The sequence below is a fragment of the Myotis myotis genome, unplaced genomic scaffold, assembly GCF_014108235.1.
Source record: "Myotis myotis isolate mMyoMyo1 unplaced genomic scaffold, mMyoMyo1.p scaffold_m19_p_2, whole genome shotgun sequence".
Taxonomy (NCBI): domain Eukaryota; kingdom Metazoa; phylum Chordata; class Mammalia; order Chiroptera; family Vespertilionidae; genus Myotis; species Myotis myotis.
Genome location: NW_023416324.1, coordinates 207,239,746 through 207,254,466, shown reverse-complemented (window position 1 = coordinate 207,254,466; position 14,721 = coordinate 207,239,746).

The window sequence follows — 14,721 nt, the reverse complement described above, 5'->3', positions numbered from 1 at the left end:
GATTAAGTAGTAGGTCCCAGAGAAAGCATGGAACCAAGTCCTTCTGGTTGGTATTGCTCTTAGCTGGCATACCCGGGAGGCTGGATCTCAACAAGGCCCTGTAATCAGACAGCCACCAAGCAACCACTGGGTAGAAACCACAAGTCTTAGTCAAGTCTAGGATGGACAGATGGTAAGAGCCTCCTTTCCCATTTTAGGGGCCCTATTAACATCCTGGATTCTGAGGCTGCTCTGAAATGGTAGGGGCTCCCGAGCTGTTTGGGAATACCTTTTTTTCTGATCTCTGGAACAGATTAAATTAGATATAAAGTTTAAAAAAATGCTGGATTTAAAGTCACAAATGGATCTGTGGGCTTTTATAGCTACTACTAGAGGCCTGATGCACGAAGATTCGTGCAAAAATAGGCCTTCTTTCCCCTGGCTGCCAGCACCGGCTTCCCTCCGGCACCCGCGACCCAGGACTTCGCTCTGGCCACCGCCTTCTGCCTTCGCTCCAGGCAAGAGCCACCTCCCGCCCACTCTGGCCATCTCCATGGCCGCTGCCCAGAGGCCAGCCCTCAGTGGCTGGCCAGGGCTTGCGGGAGGCTTGGCTTCCTTTGTCATTGGGGTGACAAAGGAAGCCAAGCGTCGTGCCCGAAGGAAGCCAAGCATCCCGCCCGCTCCAGCCGGCTCCGTGGCTCCAGCTGGTGCCGCCATCTTTGTGGCTATGGGCGCCATCATCTTTGTCACAGAGTGGTGGTTAATTTGCATATTGCCCTTTTATTAGTATAGGTATTTATAAGATAGTAAGAGGACAAAGCACTGGACAGACAGGGAAGAGCAAAAGAGGACTTGAATCTGGTCGTAAAGAAAACTGTATTAAGAAGTTAACATCTGAGTTTATCTGATGATTTGGCAAACTGAGGGCAGCTCATTATTACACATCTCCTCTGGGTGGAAAAATTTGGTCTTTTTCTGTAGCCCCAGCTTATCTTCTGCTCTCCTCTGACTTCTTCCAAGCTACAATGGCCTATGGACCATGCACCCTTCACCTGTCTTCTTACTCTCTGTGTCTCTCTTTAACCATCACGCTTTCCAACTGTTCTCATGGTGCTCAAAGATTGTATACTTCACAGCTCCTACTTTAAGCCTCATTGGCAGTTGATACATATGATCTTTGCATTCTAGAAACACATTCTCTTTTTTTATTCCTTCTTCCACTTCCATCCCCTTTTGGTTTCCATTTTATCAGTTTAGCATGCCTCTATTTTATTTATTTATTTATTTAATATATTTTATTGATTTTTACAGACAAGAAGGGAGAGGGATAGAGAGTTAGAAACATCGATGAGAGAGAAACATCGATCAGGTGCCTCCTGTACACCCCCCACTGGGGATGTGCCCGCAACCAAGGCACACGCCTTTGACTGGGACCCTTCAGTCTGCAGATGACACTCTATCCACTGAGCCAAACCAGGTAGGCTAGCATGCCTCTATTTTAAAAATCTCTCTTCTCTCCAGTCTCAGCATCAATTTTCATCAGTCTGAACAGCTAGAATCTTACAGTAGACTTAGGGATAATATTTAAATCTTGCCTCGGAAATGCAGTGAAAGACGTATACATATTAAAAAAAATTAAACTACAATATGTTATTACATATCCAAATAAAAAAACACTAAATAATATTTTTCATATCACTACAGAGACAATTTAACAAAAGAAACAATGTAAGGTGGTAAGGGGTTCAAATGAAGCAGCTCACTGCTGTATTGGAGGCTGAAACATACACCTTAAAGCCATAATAATACAGTTTTACTTTAAAGTTTTAATGGTAGAAACTTTATCGATCACAGGTCCTCCAAGTTCTTAAGAACTATATAGGTGCCCTCGTCTTCTTATCTTCAATCACTCAGGTTCTTATAGAGTGTTAGGTAGGGAACAATTTTCTCTTTACATATGTTAAAAATATTTTAACATAAAAATCAAAGACATTGTTCTTTGATTTTTTTTTAACTGTAGAGCTTTACTCTATTTTTAAAGCCAGCCTAAACCTTAAGAAATAACTAATGCTAATGCTTCTCCAACCCAACATTTCCAAAAAATTAAACAGGAGACAACACCCCAAATTTTACAAGGTCAACAAAAACCCAAACAATCGAATTAAAAGTGGGCAGAGGACACAAATATACATTTCTTCAAAGAGGACATACAGATGGCCAACAGACAAATAAAAAGATGCCGAATGTCACTAATCATCAGGGAACTACAAATCAAAACCACAGTGAGATATCAGCTTGCATCCACCAGAATGGCTATTATCAATAAATCAACAAACAACAAGTGTTAGCAAAGATATAGAGAAAAAGGGACTCTCACACACTGTTTGTGGGATTGTAAATTGGAGCACCACTATAGAAAAAAATATGGAGTTTCCTCAAAAAATAAAAAATAGACCTGTTATATGATCCAGCAATTCCACTTTTGGATTGATATTCAAAGGAACTGAATTCACTATCTTGAACTCCCATGTCACTGAAGCATTATTTACAGCAGCGAAGACATCAAAACAGTCTGTTTATTAATAGATGAATGGGTAAAGAAAATAGGATACACACACACACACACACACACACACACACACACACACAATGGAATATTACTCAGGCATAAAAAAGAAAAAATCCTGCCAACATAAATGTGACAACATAAATGGATCTTGAGGGCATTAAACCAAGTCAGATAAGTCAAACAGAGAAAGAAAAATACTATATGATCTCATTTATATGTGGAATATTAAAAAAACACATTTGGCTTCTTAGTCTTTTGGCTTTATTCAAGATCTGGCAAATGTCTGTTGGAGAATAGAACAACCAGATTGTTGTCCTCAAATTCTTGTCCTTCCCTTTTTAAATTTTATTTATTTATTTATTTATTTATTTATTTATTTATTTATTTTTTCTCCTTCCCCTTTTTTTAGATCCTGATGCCTCAAGGCTTGTCTGTCGCTCTTCACATATTTATTTATATGTTTACATATATTTATTACATATAGCATACATTTATATCTATCCTTATCTATAACATTTTACCCATCTTTTTAAAGTTGTTTTCAGTGGAATGGTTAATATACTATGAATCAGTGAGATTGCCAAGTGATATTAAACTAGAAAATGTCTGTGTTAAATTATGGATATTTAAGGATATTAAATCATAAATGGAAACTTTTGATGTAGTGATAATATTGCAATATAATTTCAGTCCAAGGAATAGCTAACATTCACAATAATGAACTCTTAAAGTGGGGTTAAGACATGGATGGGTGTTTATACAGATTTCATCTGAGTGTCTTAGGCTTTTCACTATGAGGGCCAAGCAGAGGCTAAAGCTAAAACAATTATTTAGGAAATTTAGAGCAAAATGTTTAAGAGGTATTTGTAATTTATTTCCTTACCAAAGTAGTATAGAGTTTTGTTGCTTAATGTTATTTAATACTTAACAGGAGGAGAGAAAAAAATATACAGTTAATGTATATCCTCCAAAAATTATCCAAGGACATATATAGTTTCATTTTATTATTCATGCTGTGTTGAAGTTCATATTTTTCATATTTGAATGGAATGTTCTAAAAGTTGAACATCCAATTGCATAAGACCAACATGCAATATGGTCCTGGTAGTCAAGATAATTAAACATGGCAGGCATTCTGGGAACACATCGTCACAAAAATAAAAAGATCAAAATGGGAACATAATTTGTAAGATGAAGATTCAAAATCTGACTTTCCTTGAATTATATCTCTTTGCTTAAGCAAAGGTTCCTTTTCTTCAACATAAATATTGATCTTCGGTCAACTGGAAGAGGCTTTTATAGAAGCTTTCTGAGATAGGGCCTTAAAGTGGGATGGTGAAGGGAGGGAAGGCAGAGGCGTTGGTGAAGCATATCCTGTTTATCTGCTTTTTTATAAGATTACTTTTTTTCTAGAATGTCTGTGAGTATTGGGCTGAAGTGCTTTGTGATAGAGGACAGAGCATAGAAGACTGCCCATGTTTAGAGAAATGGATCAATAATTACACACCGTTTTTAGCACTAAAGATTTGAATTTATTTTTATTTTACTTTTGCACTTAGATTAGAAAAAAAGCTAATCCTCTAATTTCACATATTGGAAGAATTAATCTTTAGGATTCTAAAATAGGCTGATTAGAATCAGATGATTAGGGCCCTAAATTGCTGACCTAGTTTGTCATCTTCCTGTTTAGTTTCCTTATAATTATGAACTGCCCGTGACTTCAAAAAGCAATGTTTATGATTCTGTAAAATGGAATTTTAAGCTTCCCATGGGTATGTGGTCCTAAGATTGTATTATTTTTCAACAACTATTTCCTATTTTGGTGGAAAGTTTTATATTCCCAACTTTATTGAGAAATTTCATGTAATTGGTTTAGAAATAATCTGTTGAAAAATAGTTTAATTTTGTGAAGGGTCACGGGTAACTTTTTAATAGTCCCTTAGACACTGTTCATCTGTTCTCTGCTGCAGCTATGGACCTCCCAGCCAGCACCTGAAAACATTGTGTTTGCTCAGCCAGCCCTGACTTCGCCCTTGCAGCTTCTCTGATGTGACTGCTTGTCCCCCGCCTTCCCTCATTCTTCATGACTAAGCTCAAATGGTATCTTCAATGAAAATTCCAAGGCTTCATGTAAAAAGCCATCCTTATTTGTGACAATTCACACACACTGTGCTATAATTATTTGTTAATGTGTTTATTTCTCCCTGTTGAATTCGAATTTATGTGTGGGCAAAGACAATGTTATATCACTGTACTTTGAATTCCTGATATTTAATGTGGTGCGAAGCATGAGTAAATAATTAATAAATCTTTACTGAATAAAAAAGAATTACATAATTTGATGAACAAGAATAGATTAAAAAAAGGAATAGATCCAGAGACAAATGGTAGGGGAGGGAGTGGAGCAACCAAAGGACTTGCATGCATGCATATTAGCATATCCAATGGACATAGGCACTGGGGCGGGAATGGCTGGGGGGGTGGGGAGTCAATTGGGGAAAAAGAAGACATATGTAAAACTTTAGACAATAAAAAAAAGAATTAATCTACATTAAAATCCCAAAGGCCAGCAGTTTTTACCCCCAACATAATGTGCCTTATATTCAGGTTTTCACTATTCTTGTTACTGTTTAATTAAACATCATCTGGGAAGAGCAAAATTGTGTGTTTATTAGTGCGTGGATCTGTGAAATATCTGAACTTGGTATTATATTATTTCTAAAGATATACAGATTTTAATGAACTACTATAAGGGTTGCTTTTAAAAAATATTTTTATTGATTTGAGAGCGGAAGGGAGAGGGAGAGAGATAGAAACATCAATGGTGAGAATTATTGATATGCTGCCTCCTGCACTCCCCACACTGGGGATTGAGCCCACAACCCGGGCATGTGCCTGACTGGGAATCAAACCATGACCTCCTGGTTCATAGGTCAACACTCAACCACTGAGCCACGCTGGCCAGGCTATATAAAGTTTGCTTTTGGAAAATGTCTATATGGCTATGTCTAGAGAAACTCATTTATTCTCTCATTCCTTTGGAGGTTTTGGCACATCTGAAATGAGTGATGGCAAAAACCCATTTACTGACTCAGTCTTAGCAGACTGTCATACCAGCTCATGTGGAATGTAGCTCTTTGGACATCAGGAGATGAGGGGTGAACATCAAGTGTCACTTTGATGAGAGACTCTTTCTCTCTGGAATCTTAGTGCCCATATATAGGAAAGTAAGGAACTCACTGCCTTGTCCCCCAAATGAGAAACAACTTCTAGTTAAAAGGTTGCATTTGGAGAATATCACTGCCTTGTTTAATTACAATATACTATTCAGAACAAGGAGGTATTCTCAATGATCATATACAGTGCTTACCCAGAGAAATTTCACCACAGAATAAAAATTTCCCAGCTCAAGAAATAAATACATTTTTTGCTAGTAAAGAAATTGTCTTTATAGGAAAATCTTGTTTGTGAAGAAAAATGTTCTGAGGTTACTTAGAACTTTTCTTACTCATGAAATAAACATTGCCTATTTATTATTACATTTATTTGGTACCACTGTACATAGGGCATTGCTCACCAATGTATTAATCCTGGATCCGACTCAAGTGCAACCTACAGCCAGATTCTTCAGCTTTGACAGAATTCTTCAGAATCATTAACATTTCTCTTCTATTCTCCAGCATGTCAGGTAATCATGCATATCCACCACACAGGCCAATAAATCTATTAAGGTTCTATAGACTTCCAACTGTGTTTGCTACCACAAGAACATTCAGTTCCTGGAAGTTAAAAACATATCTCTAAGCAGCTCATAAATTCTGGCTTCAAGTTTAAACTGATGTCAGATGCCAGAATCAATAACCCCCTAAGTTGATGTGATCTCAATTCCATATGGTCCCATTAACTCCATCTTAAAGGGCAAATCTGCTACATAGATGATTATCTGGGCCAGATGATTATATGGGGAAGCAATTCAGTTCAGATATATGTAGAAAAATTCATTAGTTCAAAGTTATTTTCTTTAAAATACTGGAAGTAGTCAAGCTTGTAGATCTTGGTATTGAGAGTGTATAGTTATCATCTGGTGGGGTTAAGAATGACATTCTGAGCCCCACCCCAAGATAATTTGATTTCTGCATTGAGTTGTGGATGCAGACCCTGGTGATTATGACCCAGGTGGTCCAAACATCATATTTTGGGAAACACAGTCTTGAGCCCTATGATCTCTTGGTTTGGTAGGTTTATGAGCCAGCTGCAGGAACTATTTTGGTAAAAAGTTTCTTCTGGGAGCAGAAACAAACCTTGGGGGGAAGCTATGAGGATTGTGGAGCAGAGCACTGAGAAAGAAGATAGAGAACCTAAGAAAAATTGCTCCTTTTAAAAATTCTTACTACTTGTCCGTGTCCATAATTCATAATGAGGAATCATTTAAGATTATAATCACATTCTAGTGACAAGTGACTCCTGAAATAATTAAAGGAATTGGCTTTACATCAATGAGGAGTGGGTGATTTTGGTGATATGGAAGTGAAGTTCCACTCTTTGCACCAATCAAGCTTGTACCCCTGGCTGGACTCTCTGTATTCTGTGCTCTATGCACCTTACAGAGGAAGAGAATGTAAGTATTAAAACTGTAGTTGATGTGAGTTACGCCCTGGTCCCCAGAGAGTCATATAACCATGCTTGTTAGGAAAAAGGATGGAGCGGGACTCTGCTCCTTGGCCTCAGTGAAAGCTAAAAATCCAATGGGAGACCTGCAGGGTCAGGTGACAGTTCAGAGGCGTGGCTGAAATACACACCTGGCTATCATATTCCAGGAGATGTGCTCTAGCAAACTCCTGCTTCCATCACTCCCTTACGTGCATTATTTCGGAGAGGACACGCCTATAAACCTGCTGTAGGTGAATCTCCATGTCTTTATCCAGGATATTTGATTGAAGACAATCTGCACATCTATTTTCTTGGACAGTTTGGGTGATTTGAATTAATAATGGCATACCATCTTTGGTCTAGTAGTTACTTACTTTGGAATGGTGGCAAGAGACTTCAGATGAGAAAGAATACAGATATTATGTAACTCAATATTTTCCCATGGTAGATGACCAAATAAAAGGAAAGAAAAACACATCTCTTCCATTTGTAACAATTATAAAAGAGGACCTATTGTAGGGTGACCCTTCTTTCCTGCGGCTCTGATGTGTGCAGAAACTTGAAGGTCATTTCAGCGTGGGCATGAACTTTGTCTTCAGCATATGAAGGGCAAAAACTAGGACTGCAAGAGTGAAAGTGAAAGAGGGGATGTCTGCTTCCCACAGCCCTTGCTATTGGATTTCATTCTGGGCTGGCTCATCCAGGACTGGGAAGCTAATGGACTGTGCTCTCCATCTGACTCAGAGTGGGCCACACACTTCTCAGGCCATTTAGCGTGTCAGTGATGAGAGAAAAATTATAGTACTCACCTAGTTTGTGTTCTTGCATGAAAACATTGGCGAACACTCCTCTTTGTACTCTATTCTGGACAATTTCAAGTGGAAGGGTATTATTACCATCATGAAGAGCAGGCTAGTCATCCCGATGCTTGACTGAATTTATTTATTAATAGGTGTTCTCTCACTATGGCAATGTGGTGAAGTGGCCTGCAGCCCAGTACTACTCATTTTCCCCTTGCTTCCAGGAAGTAGCACAATGATGGTTAGCAGACATGGCTGTAGAAAACTTTTCTTTTGAAAATTCCTGTGACTACATTGAACTGTATGCCAACTATATGCATATGTATAACTAAAAATGTGAGGAGCATGTATTTTTCTAGTCACATTTAATTGCATCAACATGGAGCGCATTCCGGCTTTTGCAGCAATGGCTAATGAGCTGTGTGTGGAAGAATCCAGATGCGTGGAGTATGTGCTCCTCCCATCCATTATACAGTTGCCCATTTATGAGGATGTCTCACATTGTATGGAAAGAAGGACTGCATCCCCAATAAGGAAATGCAATTGAAGGCCAATTGCACTGTTGCTATCGGCAAATGTGGGAGTGATTTCCCTGCTGAAAGTGTTATTTTCAATATGAAGTGGTGGGGTGGGGCAAAGTATTCATGGCTTGTGCTTTTATGAAAACTTTCTAATTATTATTACTCACATAAACATGTATCTATTTCATTAATTCAAATCACACACACACACACACACACACACACACACACACACACACACACACATACCGCTAACATATGGAAGAACAGAGTGAATGCTTTAGTACATATGAGGTGCTAAGGGGCACAAAATGATTGACAATTCATTCCTTAAGGGACAGAGCAGGGACAGCTTCCTAAAGAGGTTTTAGGTCTAGATATTGAAATATGGGCTTTTGACAGTTGCAGATTGGGAGAACTTAACAAAACAAAGATAATGGGGTGAAGGCCAAGTATTTAAAATATGTAAATATTATATCTGTGATATTCTCTATATAATAAAAGGCTAATATGCAAATTGATCAAACCTATGCTCAATGCAGGAACTGCCCCCTGTGGTCAGTGCGCTCCCACAGGGGGGGCGCTGTTCAGCCAGGAGCTGGTCTCACCACTGTTGAGCACAGTGGCGGGAGCCTCTCCAGTCTCCATGGCAGTGCTAAGGATGTCCAAAGGTTCCTGGACTGAGAGAGGGCACAGGCCAGGCTGAGGAACTCCGCCCGCAGGTGCACAAATCTTGTGCACAGGGACTCTAGTTTATATATAAAATATATGATATGTATAGATCCGTATATCATATATTATATATAAACATTTGTAAATCTATACAGATGAAGGCAAAAAGTTCTCAATATCTAAATATTTAGGTTCTTTTGGGGACAAAACAGGGATGGGACATTTCAACATATGAGGCTGAACTCATTTAATGATATCAACCTGTAAAGCCCAGCGTCCTTCAGTAGGAAGCCACTATTTTATCTGCCCCAACAACACTAAAACATACACACCTCCTCTCCAAGTTCTCACCTGATCTGAAACAGCTGTTGAAATAGGTAAGAGTCAGGCCCAGCACATGATCACAGGATAATATGAACATGAATCTCTGAGGAGTAGGAGAGAGAATAAAGCTTAGAGATGGCTCTATCAGGAAAGGCCACAGAAAAGAAGCAATTCTCAAATCATGGTCATGCTTCCTGATCCGTTAGGAACAAAAATCAGCACACACAGCATTGATTTTGCTTCTAGGAACTGTTCATGTTTGAGTAGAAAGCAGATCGAGTGGACTCATGGGTGTGTGCTATGAGTCTTTTTTTTTTTTTTTTCATCACAGCTGTCAGTATGTGTTTTCATTTGTTACCTTCTCTCGTTACCATCTGATTCATTCTTAGGATTTCAACTTTCACCCACTCATCTAAAATTTTTGCAAGTCATCTAAATTTATGTCCTTGGACATCTTTCACAGCAAGGCTGCATTTCTCCAGTTCAAGCTACCTGTTGGTACCTCAAACCGAGGAGTGAAATCTTAGCTGCCCCTTTCACTGCTTACCCTTTCCACATCCCGGCATCCTCCAGCCCCTCCTGTTGCTCCATCCCTTGGTGGCAGTAGTTTGTTAGGAGCTTGGGCCTCATATCTAACTTCTCTTTCTTCTGAACTTTAAAAGTCAGTTGGTTGCACTAGTCTTTTTCAGTTCTACCAGTGAAATCACTCATTAATCATCGTTTCCTCTTAACTATAAGCACTAATGACTTAGTCTGAAGCTTGATGATCTCCCAGTATACACTAGCAGCAAGCTTCTTAATCAGTTCTACTTAATCTATTGACTCCTTTTACCTGTACACTTCCTAAAACACAAATCTGATGATGTGGCGATGATGATGACAACAATAGCTAAATGAAGGGTAAACTATAACCTCATTGATTTGTTATGAAAATTAATCAAGATATTGTCTGTAAAGAATTTACCTTTCACATATAATTGAAATTAAATGGTATTTATCTTTCTCTGCCTGACTTATTTCACTTAGCATAATATCCTTTAGGTCCATCCATGTTGTTGCAAATGGTAAGATTTTATTCTTTTTTTATGGCTGAGATATATACTGTTGTATATATGTACCACCTCTTCTTTATCCATTGGTGGTTAATGGATGGGAGGGGGTTGAGGAGGTGGGTGAAAAACACAAAAAGGGTTAAGAAGTACAAATTGTCAGTCATTAAAGTAATCATGGGGATATAAAGCACAGCAGAAAGAATATAGTCAGTAACATTGCAATAACTATGCATGGCATCAGATGGGTACTAGACTTATTGGGTTGATCACTTTGTAAGATATATAAATGTCTATTCACTATTTGGTACTCCTGAAACTAATTTAATATTGTATGTCAACTGTAATTAAAAGAGAATTTAGCATAGTGCCTAGAATATAATACATCCTGAATAAATAGCAGAATAAGAAAGTGTCTAAGAATGGGAGGGAGCCTCCCATTATTTTTTTAAATATATTTTTATTGATTTTGGAGAGGCAGGGAGAGGGAGAGAGAGATAGAAACATCAATGATTAATTAAAAGAGAATTTAGCATAGTGCCTAGAATATAATACATCCTGAATAAATAGCAGAATGAGAAAGTGTCTAAGAATGGGAGGGAGCCTCCCATTATTTTTTTAAATATATTTTTATTGATTTTGGAGAGGCAGGGAGAGGGAGAGAGACATAGAAACATCAACGATGAGAATCATTGACCAACTGCCTCCTGCATGCCCCCTACTGGAGATCGAGCCCACAACCCGGGCATGTGCTCTTAACTGGAATTGAACCTGGGACCCTTCAGTCTGCAGGCTGATGCTTTATCCACTGAGCCAAACTGACTAGGGCCACTTTATGATTTTTGACCCTCAAACAACCCCAGAGGGGTCTCTGAGAGAAGATAATTATCCTTCATTTTAAGGATATGAAAAAGGAAACACAAAGAGGCAGATTCACCTGCTCAAAACCACACAAGTGACACCTTGTGTAATTTGAGCTTGGATTCCCATATATGGAAAAATTCCATTCTATTGACCTGCTGCCTTCCCATAAGTAGAGAGTTTAGAGGTTCCCTATCCAGGTTGCATATTGCAATCATTTGAGAAGCTTTTAAAAGAACACTAAGAGCCTAGTCCTACTCCAAGAATGTCTGATATAATTTCTATGAGGGTAGAAGCTTAGAAATCAGTTTTTATTCATGTTCCCAGGTGATTCTAAATTGGTACAAACGTTGAGAACCATTGACTAAAGCCCTAATGTTTGTTTTATCCTTTGTATTTAAGCAAGTCTATTTATTTTGGATTCTTGTGGTAGAGTTTTTAAATGAAATTCACAAAGTATTAAATATGCCACAATTTGTGTGACAAGAGAAACTTCTGTATTATTTTTCATAATAAGGCAAGGTGTTTCTTATTATACCAGCTCTATTAAGTGGGGTTTTTAATTTATGATTGTAGGCTTAATCATTAGTAAGAAAACCAAAGGTTAGCAGTGAAATATTTTCAATTTACTCTACCATATCTTTGGAACCAGTCACCAATGGCCTGGCTCACCAGTGAATTCTTGAGGCAACTGCAAAACCACACACAGTTGACCAAAGCCATGAATTAGTTAGTCTTGGCTCTAGGCCAGCGGTTCTCAACCTGCGGGTTGCGACCCTTTGGGGGTCAAACGACCCTTTCACAGGGGCCACCTAAGACTATTGGAAAACACATATATAATTACATATTGGTTTTGTGATTAATCACTATGCTTTAATTATGTTCAATTTGTAACAATGAAAAATATATCCTGCATATCAGATATTTACATTACGATTCATAACTGTAATTTTGCTACTGTTATGAATCGTAATGTAAATATCTGATATGCAGGATATATTTACATTACGATTCATAACAGTAGCAAAATTACAGTTATGAAGTAGCAACGAAAATAATTTTATGATTGGGGGTCACCACAACATGAGGAATTGTATTAAAGGGTTGCGGCATTAGGAAGGTTGAAAACCACTGCTCTAGGCCATGTAGCCCTTAGTTCAGAGGCAACTCTTCAGCCTATTGTATTTGAAAAATGTATTTCTTACGTTGGAATGCCTTTGTGTTTTTCTCTCTAGGTTAAAGTGGTTGAAAGCTATACTGTGATAATTTCCATTTTTGAGTAGAGATCCAATTACAATATTTTCTTCTATGAGAAATGGGTCCCATTTCTTCACATGACTTCCTACCATCATTCTTAACACATGCTCTTCTTTTTTTTTTTTTTTAAAGTTACCACTCTCACCTTTTCTTATTTTGTGTTTTTATGCATTCTTTTATTTTTCTCCCTACTCATATATCTTAGGTCTACCAGGGATTTGTGATGTGACCTCTGAGGGTTACTCCTCCTCAGCATGGCCTGTAGGACTAAAGAGGTAAATTGTTTCTGGACTTACACATCAAATTCTTTATGTTTTATACTTCATAGTTTTGCTTATTAAAGGAAACATACATCTGAGATTGAGATTTTAGAAATAAACTGCATAATACCAAAATTTAACAAAGGATAAAGTTATACTGCAAAACAATGTGCTATAAACTATAATCTTTGAAGAAGTCAAATTAATGTGTCTATTTTTAAAAGAATACCCTAAACCAAATGTGTCTATTAAATACTAAATACTTAAGATATTAACAATGGGTGGGGAAATAAAATGAAATATGCTAAGTCTAACCCATGCATTTATTGAAAATGGAGTTATTAATGTTCTCAAGAGCTTTATTTTTGTAATAAAAATTATTTGATTTTTCAGTATCAAAACTCACATATTACAATTAGACAATGAATTTGAATTACTAGTAAGTTCTTTGCATGCAGTATCCCATTTAATATTCACATCAAATTTAGTGTCCTTATTTTGCCTTCAGACCTTTGAGACTTTGAAAAAAGATAGAAGAGTTGTATTGTACTAGTAAACTCTAGGCTTCTGTTCAGAACTGTCCTATAATATGACTAGAGGCCCATTGCATGAATAGATTTGTGCAATAAGCCTTCCCTTCCCCTGGCTGCCGGCACCGGTTTTCCTCTGGCACCCGGGACCCAGGCCTTTGCTCCGGATGGAGCCGTCAGTCTTTGTGGCTCCAGACAGAGCCTTCAGTCTTCGCTCCGCCACTTCGCCCCTATGTATGCAAATTAACCACCATCTTTGTTGGGTTAATTTGCATACTCTCCTGATTGGCTGATGAGCGTAGTGGAGGGATGGTCAATTTACATGTTTGTCTATTAGTAGGTAAGATATGCTTTGTGATGCCACTAACTCAGACATCATGGCAGATGAGGAGCTGCAACTGAAATGAGATTACAGCTCTTTCACTGTACTATGCTGGCACTCCCAGTAATATGTGGACTATATAATAAGGGCTGCAGATTGCATTATTATAAGACAACCCTATTGGAAGATCCCCTACAAATAAAAATAGTTTATATAAATACATCTAGATTAAAAAAACACATTACTCTTCATAAAACTTGAGAGAACAAGCTTTCCATCCACATTGGCCTCATTGTAAAGAAAATGCAGCCCTATATTTTTGATTACTTCCTAAAGGAAGAGGAAAGTTGGGTGATGATTTTGAAGACTTCTAGCCTAGGCAAACCAACTGGAGGCCCAACTGTCAAGAATGCTGAGGGCACAGTGGTTAGACAATTATATACTTTACAAATCTTGCCCCCAACACCTAAACTAATACCAAATAATACTGAATGTAAACAATAATTGAGAAATAAAATTTAAGTACAAAAAAAGAATGTTGAGAGCAGAGACTGCATCTGGGACATGGAAGCTGTACTTTCTTATCACTGTACATGATCCTTCTCTCCAAGTTTCTTTCTCTCTGCTTGTACATCAGTCATGAGCTCTCCCTACTTCCATAATCTTTATTTAATTCCTATACCCTTTGTCTGAAGTTTTCAAATACATTTTTATGTTTTAAGACATATGACAAATTTGATATATTATTTGATTCAAGTTTACATATTATAAAATCTCTTTTCTTCATTGTCATTATTGCTATTATTAATTTTTGAATGAAGATCAGTAGTACAGAGACTAGCTTTGACTACTGGTTATAAAGTTCCTGCTGAAGGAACTCTAAAGAACTACAAGTACTAGAAGTATGGCTTTAACATGACACCAAAA